The 14,840-nt window shown below is 48.4% G+C and overlaps 1 long non-coding RNA gene across 1 annotated transcript; it reads left to right on the top strand.

Annotated features, from left to right (window-relative positions):
• The first annotated feature begins 3,829 nt into the window (after nt 1-3,829).
• LOC123289549 (uncharacterized) lies at nt 3,830-14,488 on the top strand. The gene is made up of 4 exons (XR_006533629.2): nt 3,830-5,856; nt 9,752-9,932; nt 10,649-11,110; nt 11,974-14,488. It is a non-coding gene; the product is annotated as an uncharacterized lncRNA (long non-coding RNA).
• Nucleotides 14,489-14,840: the final 352 nt, after the last annotated feature.

Raw genomic sequence — 14,840 nt, 5'->3', positions numbered from 1 at the left:
CTCTGAGAAAGGGTCATTTGAGACCTGGAGAATGTGAGTGGTCCAGGCAGAGGGAGGGAGCACGTGCAAAGTGTGGGGGCCTCCACACAGCAAGTGAGCTTGAGATGGAAGTGTCTACAGTACACAGATGGCCCCACATTTCAGGGGCCATCACTTGCTCCAAAAATCTGGACCCTGATTCGTGGGACTCTTCAATCCTGCTCTCCTGACTCCTACGGTAGCCTTCCAATGGGTTTCTCTGCTTCTCCTTTTGTTCCTCTTCAATCCATTGGCCACTCAGCTGCCACCATAACTGTGTAAGTGTGGATTATGCATGAGTCAAAGGTTATAGAAACTCCATCTCAAACGTGGATGAGCAAAAAAAAAAAAAAAAGACATTTAGTGGCCGGCAAGGATGAAAAGTCCAGGTACCGCTGGATCCTGGGGCTCAAACAATTGCTGCGGGACTCGTTCTCAGCTCTGCTTTACTCTGGGCTGGCTTTATTCTTAGGCATGTTCTCCTCTAGTCGTGGAACGATGGTCCCCAGCAGCAGCTCACACTGACGTCTTTGCCAACAGTTCTGGCTGAAGTCTTTTTTATTGGCCTGTTTGAGTCACATGGTGGTCAGAGGGGTGGTGGAGGTGGGTGGGTGAGTTGGCTGGGAGGATGGGAGGTAGATTGAGGCAAGGAATGATTTTCCAAGCATGGTTTTTGTGCCCATTTCTGGGGCTGAGGAGTGGGGTCAACCCACCCAAACCTCATGGGATAAGAATAGCGGAAGGATAATTATTCAAGGAAAATGAAATTCTCCTTTCAGAAGAAGGAGGTGGGAGGCTGGGCAGGCAAAACCGGAATGATTTATATCTACATCATCTACATTGACCTCTGGATTCACAAAAAGATTCCTCTCTCATTCATTATACTCTAGTCATGTGGTCCTCTTTCCTCATCCGGGGACCCCTGAACTCTTCTTCATCTCCAGCACTTGGCATGTGCTCCCTCCTCCTGCTCCCAGAATGACTGGCTCATTCTCATCCTTCAGCTCAGAGCTCAAATGGCCCTTTCTCAGAAGCTTCCCTGGCTGCCCATCTAGGTGGACTCCCTCAATTATTTTCTATTCCATCACCTTGCTGCTCTCTTTCATAGCACTCCTCTCAATCTATAACTATCTGGTTTATCTCTTAGATTATCCACTTGGTCTGTATTTCTCTCATGAGTGTGTAAGGTTGGGGAGGACAGGGACTGTGTCTGTCCTGTTTGCTGCTGTGTCTCTAGCTCCTCAAACACAGGTTGGGACACAACCCATGCCCATTACCTAGGTGCTGAGTAAAGGAATGATGGATGGATGCTGTCCGTTTCTCCAGCCTTGTTGGACGGTGATGGAGCCAGTGTCTTAAAAGGTGTAGATTTAGACCAGGGGTTCCAAACCCACAGAGCAGGAGCCACCAGAGCTCAAGCTTTGACTTTGGAAGTTGCAGTTCCTAGCTCTGCTTCATTTGCCCTGGGACTAGCCAGCAGAACTTTCTGGGCTTTAGTTTCCTCTTCCACAACGTCAGCACAAAGACCCTTACCTCTTTGCGGGAGGTGGTGGTGGGGGGGGGGGGGCGCTGAGAATCAAAAGTGATGAGGGATGTGGAGGGGCTTTGTAATCTGCAAAGTGTTATGCAAAAGTCATGGCTTGTTATTGCCAACAGATCTCTGAGATCTCCGGGTGCAGGATTCCAAGCCACATCTGCTTTATGCCCTTTCCTCTCTCTCTTCCTTGTGAGTCTTGTTTCTAACTCTTGTTTATATCCTCATTTGTTTGTCAATTTATTTGCCAAGTAGTCACTGAGTAGCTGTACTGTCTGAGCCCCAGTGCTAGGCGCTGGGTAATGGTGGTGGAAAAGCGTTGCTTGAGGAATCACAGGTGTGTGTGTGTGCGCACGTGTAGGCATGTCTACGTGTGTGCACGCGGTGTGTGTACTGGGAGAGCAGGGACAGGAATGAAGGATGCCCCTGACACCCCCCAAGCTTCAGGTCATCTCAGACATTGTTCTACCTGTTTATTTACAAAAAGGTGGGCCCTCTGGCTTTCACCGATAATTGTATGTGTGAAGAACTGGCAGGTCATCAACCGTAATATTTTTTTCCATTAGAAAATGAAAATAACCTTCAAAGGCACAGAATTAAAAACACCAGGAATGGAAATCACTAGGTTTCTAACTTGGTCTGGACACAATGGCTTGCTTCCTCCTTCTTTCTCCCCAGAGGCCCAGGCTATTGGGCAACTGCAAGCCAGCCCCCTTGACTCTTCCTCATTCGGCCAGGACGCTCACTGAGCATGAAGGCCTCTTCCAGGACTCTTCTGAACAGACGGTACACAGATCTCGATTTCATCACTGCCTGTAAGAGCTCAGAACCCTCCAAGCATGCTTTTTAGCTGGGGAGTCTTTATTCTTTTGTGTACTTCTCTCTGTTCTCAAAGGGTCTGGGCCTGATAAGGTCGTTCAAAACTCTAGAGGTTTGGTCAAATGTCACCTTAGCTTTCCAGTGAAGACTCAAAGAATGTATTCCTAGCTGAGGCTGGCCCAGTCATCCTCATGGATCGTTTGGTAATTGGTTTTGGGGAAGTGAGCTCCACGTTGGGGCCTCTCTGAAATCTCCATACTAAGGCGTTGATGGGAAAAGTAATACTTTCTCAGAGTAAGTTGAGAGGTGAAGAAGAAAGAGTATTTTTATTTACTAAATCCATTCTTTCCAGTCAGCTCAATTCACCCATGCCTCATTTGGTGGCTGCCATGCTCTGTTTCTTTGGTTCATGAACACTTTCCAGAACATTTCTCACTTTGCCTCTTTCTAGATTTGTTCACTTTTGTGCTTTTGGCTGCAGTTCTGTCTGTGATGGTTAATTTTATGCGTCGACTTGACTGGGCCAAGGGATGCTCGAATAGCTGGTAAAGCATTATTTCTGGGTGTGTCTGTGAGGGTGCCTCCAGAAGAGATGAACATTTGAATGGGTAGGCTGAGTAAAGTTGATGGCTCTCATCAACGCTCGTGGGCAGCATGCAATCCTCTGGGGGTCTGAATAGAACAAAAAGGTGGAGGAAGGCCACATTCTCTCTCTCTCTGAGCTAAGACATCCATCTTCCACTGCCCTCGGACATCAGTGCTCCTGGCTCTCAGGCCTTCAGACTCAGACAGGGATTCACGCCAGCAGCCTCTAATTCTCAGACCTTTGGACTCGGACTGAATTACACCACCAGCGTTCCTGGTTCTCCAGCTTGCAAATGGCAGGTTGTGGGATTTCTCTGCCTCCAGAACCGTGTGAGCCAATTCCTATAATAAATCTCCTCTTATATATTTATCTGTGTATATCCTATTGATTCTGTCTCTCTGGAGACCCTGACTAATACACCATCTTGGATCTTGCTCTGGCTCTGTCTGTATTTAGGCTATCCCACCTTGGTCCTTGGCATTCCCTCAGGGCTTGTCTTGGACTCCACGTTCTTGACCTCTGATAGGATTCTCCAACTCCAGTAGTGCCCCCCAGGTCTCAATCCTTAGCCTAGGCCAGTTTCGCTGTCTCATCCTGGGCTCGAGTGCCTACCATGGACCAAGCTCTGGCTAGGCACTCAGTGGTTTGCTTTATCTGCCTGGCTCACATCGGGGGCACCTTGCTCTTCCGAGGGTTTCATTTTCCTGAAATTCCAAAGGGCCCGATCTCCCACCTCTTACCCCCACAGGTGTCCAGCATAACTGTCGCCTGTGCTGGAGCAGTAAAACAATTCTTCAGTGCTATAAACTCCAGGGCTCACCTACTGAAGGTCAGTGTGCTCAGAGATGTTTTTACAGCCAATAAACAGAGCAGCCATTTACAACGGAGCACACTGGGTCGTAAATTATTTCACCGATAGCACTCACCCCCCTTATTTATAGAGAAATGGGGGGAAATTACACATCCACTCTGCGTGGTGAGAAAATGCAGCTCTGGTTTTACCCATGGACTGCCTATCGTTCTACTGATAAATTATTTCTTTTTTCTCCCTAGCTTATTATTTAACGTTGGCATTTTGGCCCACAGGCCTAAGCCACATATGCCCAATCAGTCTTTTTTCTCTGCCGAAGTGCAGGTATGGAGAGGCAATTTTGGGGGCACAAGTTAGCTATGTCGAGGGTAGTTCCTAGACCTAAGGCTGCATCAATGACGCTTGTGAACTACAGAACTTATGGGTATTTCAGGCATTGATGGGGGTGGCTTATGTGCCCTGTTCTGCTACATGGTGACTTCTGGGAGATTCTGGTCACTTCTGGCATTCTTTTATTTTTAGGAAGATTAGCCCTGAGCTAACTACTGCCAATCCTCCTCTTTTTGCTGAGGAAGACTGGCCCTGAGCTAACATCCATGCCCATCTTCCTCTACTTTATATGCAGGATGCCTACCGCAGCATGGCTTTTGCCAAGTGGTGCCATGTCTGTACCCGGGATCCAAACCGGCGTATCCTGGGCCACTGAGAAGCAGAACGTGTGAAGTTAACTGCTGCGCCACCGGGCCGGTCCCATCTGCCATTCTTGAAGGCTGGGTGTTCCTGCCTTGTGACTGTGCAAAAGGAAAACCCTGATTCCCCCGCCAGCAAGCATATTCTGCTGCCTGGTACCTTGTGCTTTTTTCTGATTGCCCTTCAGGTTGGGTGTTCGACACTGGAAACTTGAGTGGAGAGGGCCTGAAGAATTACAGGCCAGGGAGGTGGGTGTCCGACAGCTCCTGGGCAGCAGAAAGGCCACTGGATAGGAAGTCGGTCAGACATGCATTTGAAACCTGGGGGTGCTATGATCCAGCTGAGTCCACTTGGGCATGTCACATCTCTCTGGGCCTCAGTTTCTTCATCTGTAAAATGGGCCCAACAGGGTCCACCTCACATGACGTGAGAATGCCTGTGAAAGAGCCCAGCATGTCGTATACAGAGAACCAAGTTGCACAGGCCACGCTCAGGCTCTCAGCAAGCTGTTCAGGGCCACTCCCTCTCCTCTCCCCATCCTGAGAAGAAATGAAGGGGCTGGAGAAGATTGCAGACACTGCCTCAGAGCCCAGCGTGTGTGAGCCTGGGCACGGTGTGAGCTGCCCTGGGATGTGGGAGAGGGACTCACATCAAGGGACTGGGCAGCTGGTCGCTGCCCCATGGAGCTGCTTCAGTGGCTTCTCAAGAGCCTGTCGCTGTGCTTCTGCTCTTAGAGCCCTCCTCAGGGGCTTGCCCACAGACTGGGCTGAACTGAGTTGAGGTTTGGGAATAATGTTTCCAGGTGAAGGATGTCACTTTCCTCGCAGCTGGCTTCTCACCACCTGTGGACAGACAGGCAGGCAGAGAGGGACGGAGAACCACCAGGCTGCTGGGAGGCCAGCTGACGGCCCTTCCGGCTGAATCAGTCTCATAGCGCTGGTGGAAGGCGCCAGAGGCTTGTAAAATACCAGGATGTTTCTATAGGCGTTTGCAGTAAAGCACGTTCCCCACTGCCTGACTTCCATCCAAGACCGGTTTGGGTCTGGGGATTTCTCACTTCCCCTTCTTCCTGAACAAATGAATCAGATCCATTTGAGCTGCTTCTGGCTGATCCCCCAACACACACAGAAGAGGAGAGAAGCTAGGACCCGCCAGCCCCCTCCATTTCACCTATGATATCTCACTGACTCCTGACAGCAGCCCCCACCCCCAGACTGGAGTGGGTGAGCCCAGATACAAAGGGGGCTGAGGCCCATGGAGGTGAACCAACCTGTGTGAGATCTGGCAGCCAGAAAGTGGCAGCCAGGCTTTGAACCGGGGACTCTGACGCCAAATTCTTGAACAGCTTTGCCACCTTGGAGACGAGGAAGTAAAAAGGCCAAAGCAGGAGGCTGTGAGGTACGCAAAGTGGATTAGTGAGGAGGGTGGGGGAGGGGAAGAAAAGGGAAATATATAAAGAAATGCCCACAGTTATTGCCTCATCGAGGCAAATGAAGTTTGCTCATGTGGCAGAAAATTGTGAAACTTAGCTTTGAAAGCTTTATGTTCTACAGAGCTCTGAGCCATGAGGCCCGAATGATGAGAATTCTCCCAGCATACCTCACTCACCCCGAGCCTCTAGTTAGACATCCGGTTGCTGGATCATGCTTTCCCACGCGATTTGATGAGATTTATTGAAACGTCAATTTTTCTTTTCCAACTACCTCTTGTTGGCAGTTCCACAAACTTATAAATGCCATCCAGCATCAGGGGTCAGGGGGCTTAAGTGAATGGGGGAGGAGTGTGTGTTTGACCACTACCCACACACTGCCCATTGTCTCAGTGCCTCCTTCAGGGCCCCTGGGATGGGACTTAGTGCTGTCTCATGACTCAAATGAGGAAGCAAGTGCAGAGAGTTTATGACACTTGCCCAAGGTCAGATGGCTGACAATGGTGAAGCCATACTTGGAGCCCAGCTCTACCAGATTTTAGGAGTCATCCCTTTCCACAGTCTTTGTCTGAGAGGTACTTTCTGTGGAAATGTGTTCACATGTATTCTCCACTTTAATTGTCACAATAAGCAAGAATTCAGATGTATGTTCTTAATGACCCCCATCTTGTAGAGAGGAAACCAAGACTCAAAGTTAAATGCCTTTACTGAGACCTTATAGCTGTCTAGTGCGTGGTAGAACTTGCACTTGAATTTTCTAGACTCTAACTTCCTGTTCTTTTTATTTTACTATGTTTAAAGAACAGATCCTCCATCTTTCCACCCATCCACCCATCCACCCATCCATCCATCCATCTGTCCTTCCATTCACCCACCCACCCATCCATCCGTCCATCCATCCATCCATCCATCCACCCATCCACCCATCCACCCATCCATCCATCCATCTGTCCTTCCATTCACCCACCCACCCATCCATCCGTCCATCCATCCATCCATCCACCCATCCACCCACCCATCCATCCGTCCATCCACCCATCCATCCACCCATCCACCCATCCACCCATCCATCCATCCATCTGTCCTTCCATTCACCCACCCACCCATCCATCCGTCCATCCACCCATCCATCCACCCATCCATCCATCCAGCCAGCCAGCCACACATCCATCCATCCGTCCATCCACCCATCCATCCACCCATCCATCCATCCATCTTTCCATCCAGCCACACATCCATCCATCCATCTTTCCATCCAATCATCATCCTTTCACTGCCTACTCTTACCAGGTCCTGTGCTAGGTCTAGGTCTAGTGCTATTGTGATGAAAACCTCCAGGAGCTCATGGGTCTGAAAAGACCAATAATCAATTACATGATAAAATGCTGGAATAAGTGTCAGCAGAAACCTGTAGGTGGAGGAGGGAGATTAATCTGCCCAGTTGGTTGGGGGAGGCAGTGATACTCTGCCCCTACGTGTTGAATATTTTGTTTTGAAGAGTGTGTTCTGCATGTATTTTTCAAAATTTCCTCCTAATTGAATGAGGCACCTGCCTCTGTGGCATCCTCGCGGGCACTGGTTGAGCAGGAAGTCATCCTCCATGTGAATTAGGTTAATTTGGTGAAAATGAAATGAAAAGCTCTGTCATCTGGGGTGATGGGAAAGCTTGGGGAGCACAAAGCTGTACTGGCTGCAGAGGTTGCTAATTGAATTGTGATCTAGGGCTCTAGCTGGTTACATAAACCACCTTTGGGTGGGGATGAACCGGGGCTGGCCCAGCTGACAGGAGCTAGGCTGCCTCTTCTCATTAGGATCCTGAATGCATTTCTGTAACTGCCCAGACATGTAGAGAGGGCTCCTTTTCTGGAGTTCACACATACTAGAGGGACTCTGGACGGACTTCCCCGAACCCCTGAAATTGGAAGTAAAATGTGTGTAAATGTATACAGGCAGTTCTCTGGGAGAAGGGCCATAGCTTTAATCAGTTTCTCAAAATGGTCCCTGAGCAAAATAGTGTAAAGAATGTAATATGGTTTCTGGTTCCTACTCAAGCAGAGTTTAATTCAGTTGGTCTCGGGTGAGGCCCAGGACTCTGCTTTTTTGGTTTGTTTATTTGGTTTTAGACTTCCGGGTGATTCTAATGCTCAGCCTTGGGAACCACTGAACTAGAACTCTACTTCTCAACCTTCAGTAAGCATATAGATCTCCTGGGGAGCTTGATACCGTGCAGATTCTGATTCAGTAGGACTGGGATGGGGATAGAGACTCTGCTTCTAACCAGCTCCAAAGTGATGCTGCTGTAACTGGTGGGTGGACCACACTTGGAGCAGTAAGGGTCTAAAGGCGCATTTTCGCTTGGGTCAGTCCTGGGACATTGGTTAGAATCAAACCACATCCAATTCCTCTGCTTGGGATTGAGGTGAATTTCTCAAGCCACTTCCCTTTGACGAAGATTATTAGAGGGAAGTTAAGAGATTTCTTAGGGGGTGTTGAGTACTTCACAGGCAAAAATTCCATTTCCAGTGGCAGTATGAAGAGGGGAAAGAATAAGTCAGGGGTTAGATAGACTTAGGTACAAATCCTGGCCCCCATATTGATCATTCCTGTGTATCATTAGGGACAATATCAGCTATAAGTAATGAAATGATTGACTAACAGTGGCTTAAATCAAGACGGGTTTATTTTTGAGACATAACAAGAAGTCCTGCGACAGTGTTGGAATCATTGAGTAAGCTGCCAGTCATCAAGGACCCAGGGACATGTTGTCCTTCTGCTCAACTTCTCTACCACGTAGCTCTCGTGGGGTGAGGGAAGACATTTGCCAGCATCTTGTCAGCATTTGAAGCAGGAAGAAGGGGACTGGTTGGAATCGTGTTGCCTAGCCATTCCTAGCTGCAAGGAACATCGGACAAGGATGATGAACATTTCCAGCCTCTCTTCTTGCAAACAGCAAGAGAGAAGAGATTTGAGAAATGCTGTTAGGTCAGCTCACAATAGTATCTACCACATCATGTGATTCTGGGCAATTTACAGGAATCTTTCTGAGCTTCAGTTTCCTCATTTGTAAAACAGGAGAATACATGTGGTGCGTGGTTCCCACACCAGCAACAAAAACATCACCTGGCAACTTGAAGCCTAACCTAGACTCATTGAATCAGAAACTCTGAGGGTGGGGTCCAGGAATCTGTGTTTTAACAAGCCCTCCAGGTGTTTCTGATGCATACTCAAGTTTGAGAACCATTGTCTTAAAGATTTCTGTGAAGACTAAGCAAGGTTATTATTTAAGGTATTTGATATACAGAGAGTGTTCATAACTTGTAGTTCGGGAATTCACATCTTAGACTGACACACACTGTGATGGAGTCCATCTCTTGCAATGCTGATTTGGAATAAGAAGTTTAGAAAACACCCAATAAAGAATTTCCAAGGTTTGTCTGACTAATGTCATCAATCCTCTAAGTCCTTAGGATTCTTTTGAGAAACCTGTTGACTAGGGGCACTAAGGAATGTCTACCGAGCTGAAGAAAGTTGGAGAGTGTCTGCTGTTCCTTTATATTTCAAAAATTACAGCTTCATTGAGATATGATTCACATACACAGGGTTCGCCTCGCATAAGCACACAATTCAGTGATCTTTAGTGTGTGCACTGATTATGCAACCATCACCACTAGCAAATTGCAGAACATTTTTATCAGCCCCTGAAGAAACCTCATGCCCATTAGCAGGCCCTCCCTGCTCTGTCCTCCCCACAGCCTTTCTCGCAACCGCTAATCTACTTTCTGTTTCTAAGGATTTCCTTTATCTATCTATCTATCCATCTGTCTATGTATCTACCTACTTAATTTTTAATGACTTAATTACCAGGAGGAATTCCAAGATTAATGTTGACATCACTGAAGAAAATATCAAAATGCTAAGACCAAAGTCCAACATGAGTTCATCCTGTGCTATGGCTGCCAATGTAAATGATAACAACAATGATGATATTGTTTATTGTTGTCGACAAATGTGATTCCGTTCTTCTACTGGGAATCAGAACACTTGGGTGAGTTACTGCACCTCTATGGCCTTTAGTCTCATATGTCAGGTGGCGGAGCTGAACCTCCCAGGATGGTCTCTAAGGCCCTGTGGCTCTGAGAGTCTAAATTGCTGTTTTGTGCTGGTTGGAGCCAACCGGAAGTTCTGCCCACAGCTCTGGGTCCTACACTGTGAACGGCACCAAGTGGCGGAAGGCCATTGAAATGGAGGGAGATGACCAGGCTGGGGAGGGCCCTGAAACCTTGCCAGAGAAAACTGAGGTATTACTTTGGAGGAAGGAAGGGGCTCGGGGTTTGATAGCCCTGCCCTGAAATTTCTATCCTGGGAAGAGGAGGCAGATGGAGTCTGTGGGGCTCAAGGGGCAGAAGCATGACTAATGGAGGAAGCTGCAGATCAACACGAGGGCAACCCTACAATAACCAGAGATATAGACTATGAAATAGGCTATATGGGCAGATAGTGAGTGCCTTGTCACTGGAGGTATGCTCTTGGAATGGTGATTCAAGCATCCAGTGGTGGTTGGACTAGAGGATCTTTCAGATTTTTGCTAAAAATGTGATGTTGCAATTCTGTGAAAGTCTGAGATGAGAGTAAAGTAAATGTGCATAAAAAATCCTTACCTCCTTCCTGCTTCCGTGAGCAACAGTCTGTGGCAAATAATGCAGGTTTTATTTGTGACTATTATCTATTTCCTTTCTAATTGAAGTTTCGCTTTGCACATAGGGGATTTCTCCAGGGATGTGTGAAGAAAACAATTTTCCTGTTGGCATTCTTTCATCACTGAGGCAGCCAGCATTCGGATTTAGAAACGGTCCCTATCTCAGCGTGATAGGAGAGAGGTGTGTAAGTAGACCATTGCTATACACGTGACCATGATGGCACATGTACAGCTGAATAGAAGCCTCAGGAGGGTGGGGCTGGTCTGCTGGGGTAGCCAAGGAGGTCTTTGCAGCACAGAAGCTTGAGCTGAGCCCTGAAAGCAGCATGGAGTCCCCCTTGAAGGCAAAGGCTGAGCCTTGCGGCTGGAGCTCCTGCTAGCAAATTCCCTGCCGGTTCCCTCAGAATCCAGGCCTGATAAGAAGGCTGACAAGGGCTGAATGCATCAAGCACTAAGTCTGGTGAGGCCCTGTTTAAGCACCGATGTGCTTCGTCTCACAGAATCTTCACATGGACCCAATGGGAAAGGTATTATTATTATTATCTCTAATTTACACAGGTGGGAACTGAGCCACCAACTGGCTAAATAACTTACGGAGGGGCAGATGCTGCTGGGCAGAAGGAAGATCAGGGGACTTAGAATGGCCTCACCAAGAGGTGACAGTTGGACTGGCCTGGAGGGACGAGTAGATGTTGGTCAGGGGTGAAGTAGACATTGCAAATGGAGGAAGGAGCATGTGCCATGTGGCAATGAGGGGAGCCTGAGGAGTAGGTGGTGCCCGGCCTTTCCATATGGCCAAGCACTGGCCCTGTGCAGGTGGTGAGGAGTGGGTGGGAGACGGCCACCCAGGAGGACAGGCCAGTCCATGAAGGGCTTGTGTGTCCTGCCTAAGCAGCCTGACTTTGTCCTCTAAGACAGGCGGTGAGGACTCACTCAGGTGAGTTTGAGAAATTGCTCCAGGAGGCTGTTGGGAAGTGGACTTTCCCGTGACCTGTCCTGTCCCACTGTCCCCCCAAGGTCTGCCTCCACTCCGTTGACCTTCTCTTAACAAGGGGGTGGTTGTGACTCTAGTAGGGCTCAGGAGGCACTGGGGAGGGCGTCTTGCCTCATCTGTCCCTAGGAAATTTTGTAGGCAAGGCCTTTACAACCTGGCGCCCAATTCCTGCGGGGTGTGTCTCCTTCCAGCTGCCCCATCTCCACGGATGGAGAACTCAAGTCTGACTCAGTTGTCCTAACCACACACAATGCCAAGATGAGGCTATGTAGGTCACTGGTCTTCCTTTGGGGCCCGAGAAAAAGCATGGGGATTTAGGCTCCCGAAGATGCTCCATAAAACGCTGGGCTATTACTCCACTCTCGACCCTCACTCTCCTTCCTTTTGCATTGACAGGCAGCTGGTGGAACAGAAGGAGTTCAGGCGTGGCACCAGAGGGACCAAAATATCGATGCTGGCTTAGCCCTGTCTAGCTGTGTGGCTTTGGTTGAGAAACTAAGATTAAAACACAGGTTTTGCAAGGTTAAAGATCATAGAAAGTAGAGACAGCCAGGAGGTGTTTAGACCCTGGGTTTTTATTCTTCATTGTGCATTGTTATTCTCAGCAGAGCCACTGATGGGGTGTCTTGAAGAAGCACCCTTCCTGGGGCCCCGGAGTGTGAGCAGATTTTATGATGGTCCCCTGGCAGTTGGGGCCGCCCAGTTTCTTCTGCAGACAAATGTTTGGACTGAACTTTGCCCTCTGCGCAATGAGGAAACATGTTTTAAAGGCCTCACTTGTCAAAAAAGACTTGTAAAATGCACTTAACGAGACTTCTGGATACAGCAGGAGGCACGGGATTGGCTGGTCTGCCGAGCGAGGCCGTGGGCTCTCCACGCCTGGTCTGTCCCATCCTGGCCAGTCACGTGTGCCCTGCCCACCCCTCCCTTAACTTCCCTGATAAAACGCTTACCTGGATATTGCTCCAAGATGATTGACTGTTAAATGCCCTGCAAATATACAGCTATGCTGGGGAGTCATGCTCAAGAGACGTCCAGAAAATTCTTTCGTTTAACGTTACACTGGGCTTCTTCTGAATAGAGGCCAATCAGCAGAATCCTTCTAGTCCAATTCCTTCACTTTTTAAATGGGGCAACTGAGGCCCAGGGAGGGGAAGGTGCTTGTATGTTGTGCACATGTCACAACAATAAAAATATTTAAAAAACGAATAGATAAAGTCGAGGGTAGGGCTTTACGCTGTGCGGGAACTTTTAGACTCTTTTCCCAACTTTTAGACTCTTTTCCTGCTCCCTGTCTCCTTCCTACCCTTTCATTTTTCCCATAGATAAGGAGCAGTTTATCCTCCTAGTCCCAAATGAGGTTGGTAGCATATTGTTCCCGTTTTATGGAAACACTAAACGAATTCCCCAAGGCCACACAGGTTAGCTGGCAGTGTGGTGGCCAAGCCAGGATTCCATTGCAGGGGTGCCTGATGACAGCTTTCTCCTAATCGTGATACCATTTTAAAGATGAGCTCACTGAGGGAAGAAGCTGGTCCAGGACTCAGATCCACGACTGCTACAAAGGAAACAACTGGTCTTTTCTAAGTGCTACTGATGGCTGCTTACCTGTGGCTGGCTCCCAAAATAATCAAGTCCATTTGTTAAGTTCTGTGTCCCTTTTCATTGTTAGGAATATTTGGACTTCAAAATGAAGGGGTTTGGGACACGTGTGGCTTCTTTGGGACTGAGAGGATGAGGATGGATGTTTTCACATTCCGTGGGCAGCTCCAGGCTGAATTCCTGATTCCCCTCCTTACCTATTTGCTCCTTGGCCCTTTTCCTGGCACGTAGTTGGTACTCAGGAAATAGCTGCTGAATGAAGGAATGAACTGCATTGTGTGTTTTTCGGTTCCTCATGTGGACGATGGCTCCTGGTTCTCAGGGATGGGGCCTTCTCCCTTCCTCTGCCCTGCGTGGCTTGGCATGGTGCCCTGGCTGGAGAAGGCATTCCATGGGTACAACTGAACAAGTGCGCACACGGATTTCTTTTTAGGAGGCTGGTGCTGAATCACGCAGCTGGACTTGATCTGTATACAGCTTTGGGCCCTGCTTTTGGAAGTGTTCTCATCTTTGTGCATTTATAAACATGTCCCCATATTTTTGATCTTGCAGCTGCCTGACCCCTGCAGCAGAGCCATCGGTATCTGTGAATGAACTCTGCGCACCGAGGGTCTCCTACAAGGCTTATGACCTCGCTGAAGAGAAATGGGGGCAAGGGAGGGTCCGGGGGTGTGGGAGGCGCTTCAGTGCCAGGGAAGATGGGTCCTCAGTCAGGAGGAAATGGCGACCATGACCTGCAGAGTGGTTCTCACCACATAAGAGCTCACTAGCCCTCAGAACACAGGGTGCTTGACCCTCTGAACGTGTTTTGCTGAAATTAATGAAAATTGGTCAGTTAAGAATTGGATTCAGTTGAAGGGATTTGAAACATTGCCTTTCCTCCGAATCCTTAGCAGTGTAACATTAGCAAGAGAGAGGTTTCTGTTTGTGTTCTTTCCACGTAAGAAGTCAGAGTTAGTCAGTCCAGTCCAGGGTTGGCATGTGACATAATGTCAGGGCCTCAGGCTCCTGTCTTGTTGCTGTGCTCAAAATTACCTCCTGGGTCCAAGATGCCAGCTGGAGCTCCAGCCATTATATCTGCATTCCAGAAAGCAGCAAAGAAGAAAGGCAGAGATAAGGACAGGCACACTTCCTGGAAGCTGCAGAAACCTTTCCCAGTTATATCCCATTGATCAGAACTTAGTCACTTGGCTGAATATAGCAGCAAGAGAGGCTGTAATTTATTCTGGGTGGCCGCATACTCAGCTAATATCAAGGGATCTGTTACTGGGAGAGAAGGGGAGAGCTGATATTGGAGGGTAATAGAGTCAGTGCCATGAATGTGAGCGTTCTTTTCCTCTGTTCTATCTTTCCCAACCTCTGGGCCAGAAGGGCGGGTATCATCTCCAATTTAGTTTTAAGGAACTGGAGACCGAGAAGTGAATGGCTTGTCCAGGTCACAGAGTTGGATACTGGAAGAGCTGGGATTTGAATCCAGAACTGTCTGGAGTGTAAAACCTGAGTTGTCGACGTGTCCTGCTTTTGATTGAGATGTTTTCCTACGAGCAGGAAGGAGCCCTCAACTTGTGTTTGAGTTATGTCAGTGCCCAAAGGACACAGGAAAATGGCCATGAATCTGTGTGCTCAGTAAGCTGTCATTTATTTCTGCGCCCACTATGTGC

Source organism: Equus asinus, chromosome 10, assembly GCF_041296235.1.
Source record: "Equus asinus isolate D_3611 breed Donkey chromosome 10, EquAss-T2T_v2, whole genome shotgun sequence".
In the NCBI taxonomy this organism is placed as follows: Eukaryota; Metazoa; Chordata; class Mammalia; order Perissodactyla; family Equidae; genus Equus; species Equus asinus.
The sequence above is the reverse complement of the archived record's forward strand: the minus strand, read 5'-3'. Positions and strand labels throughout refer to the sequence as shown.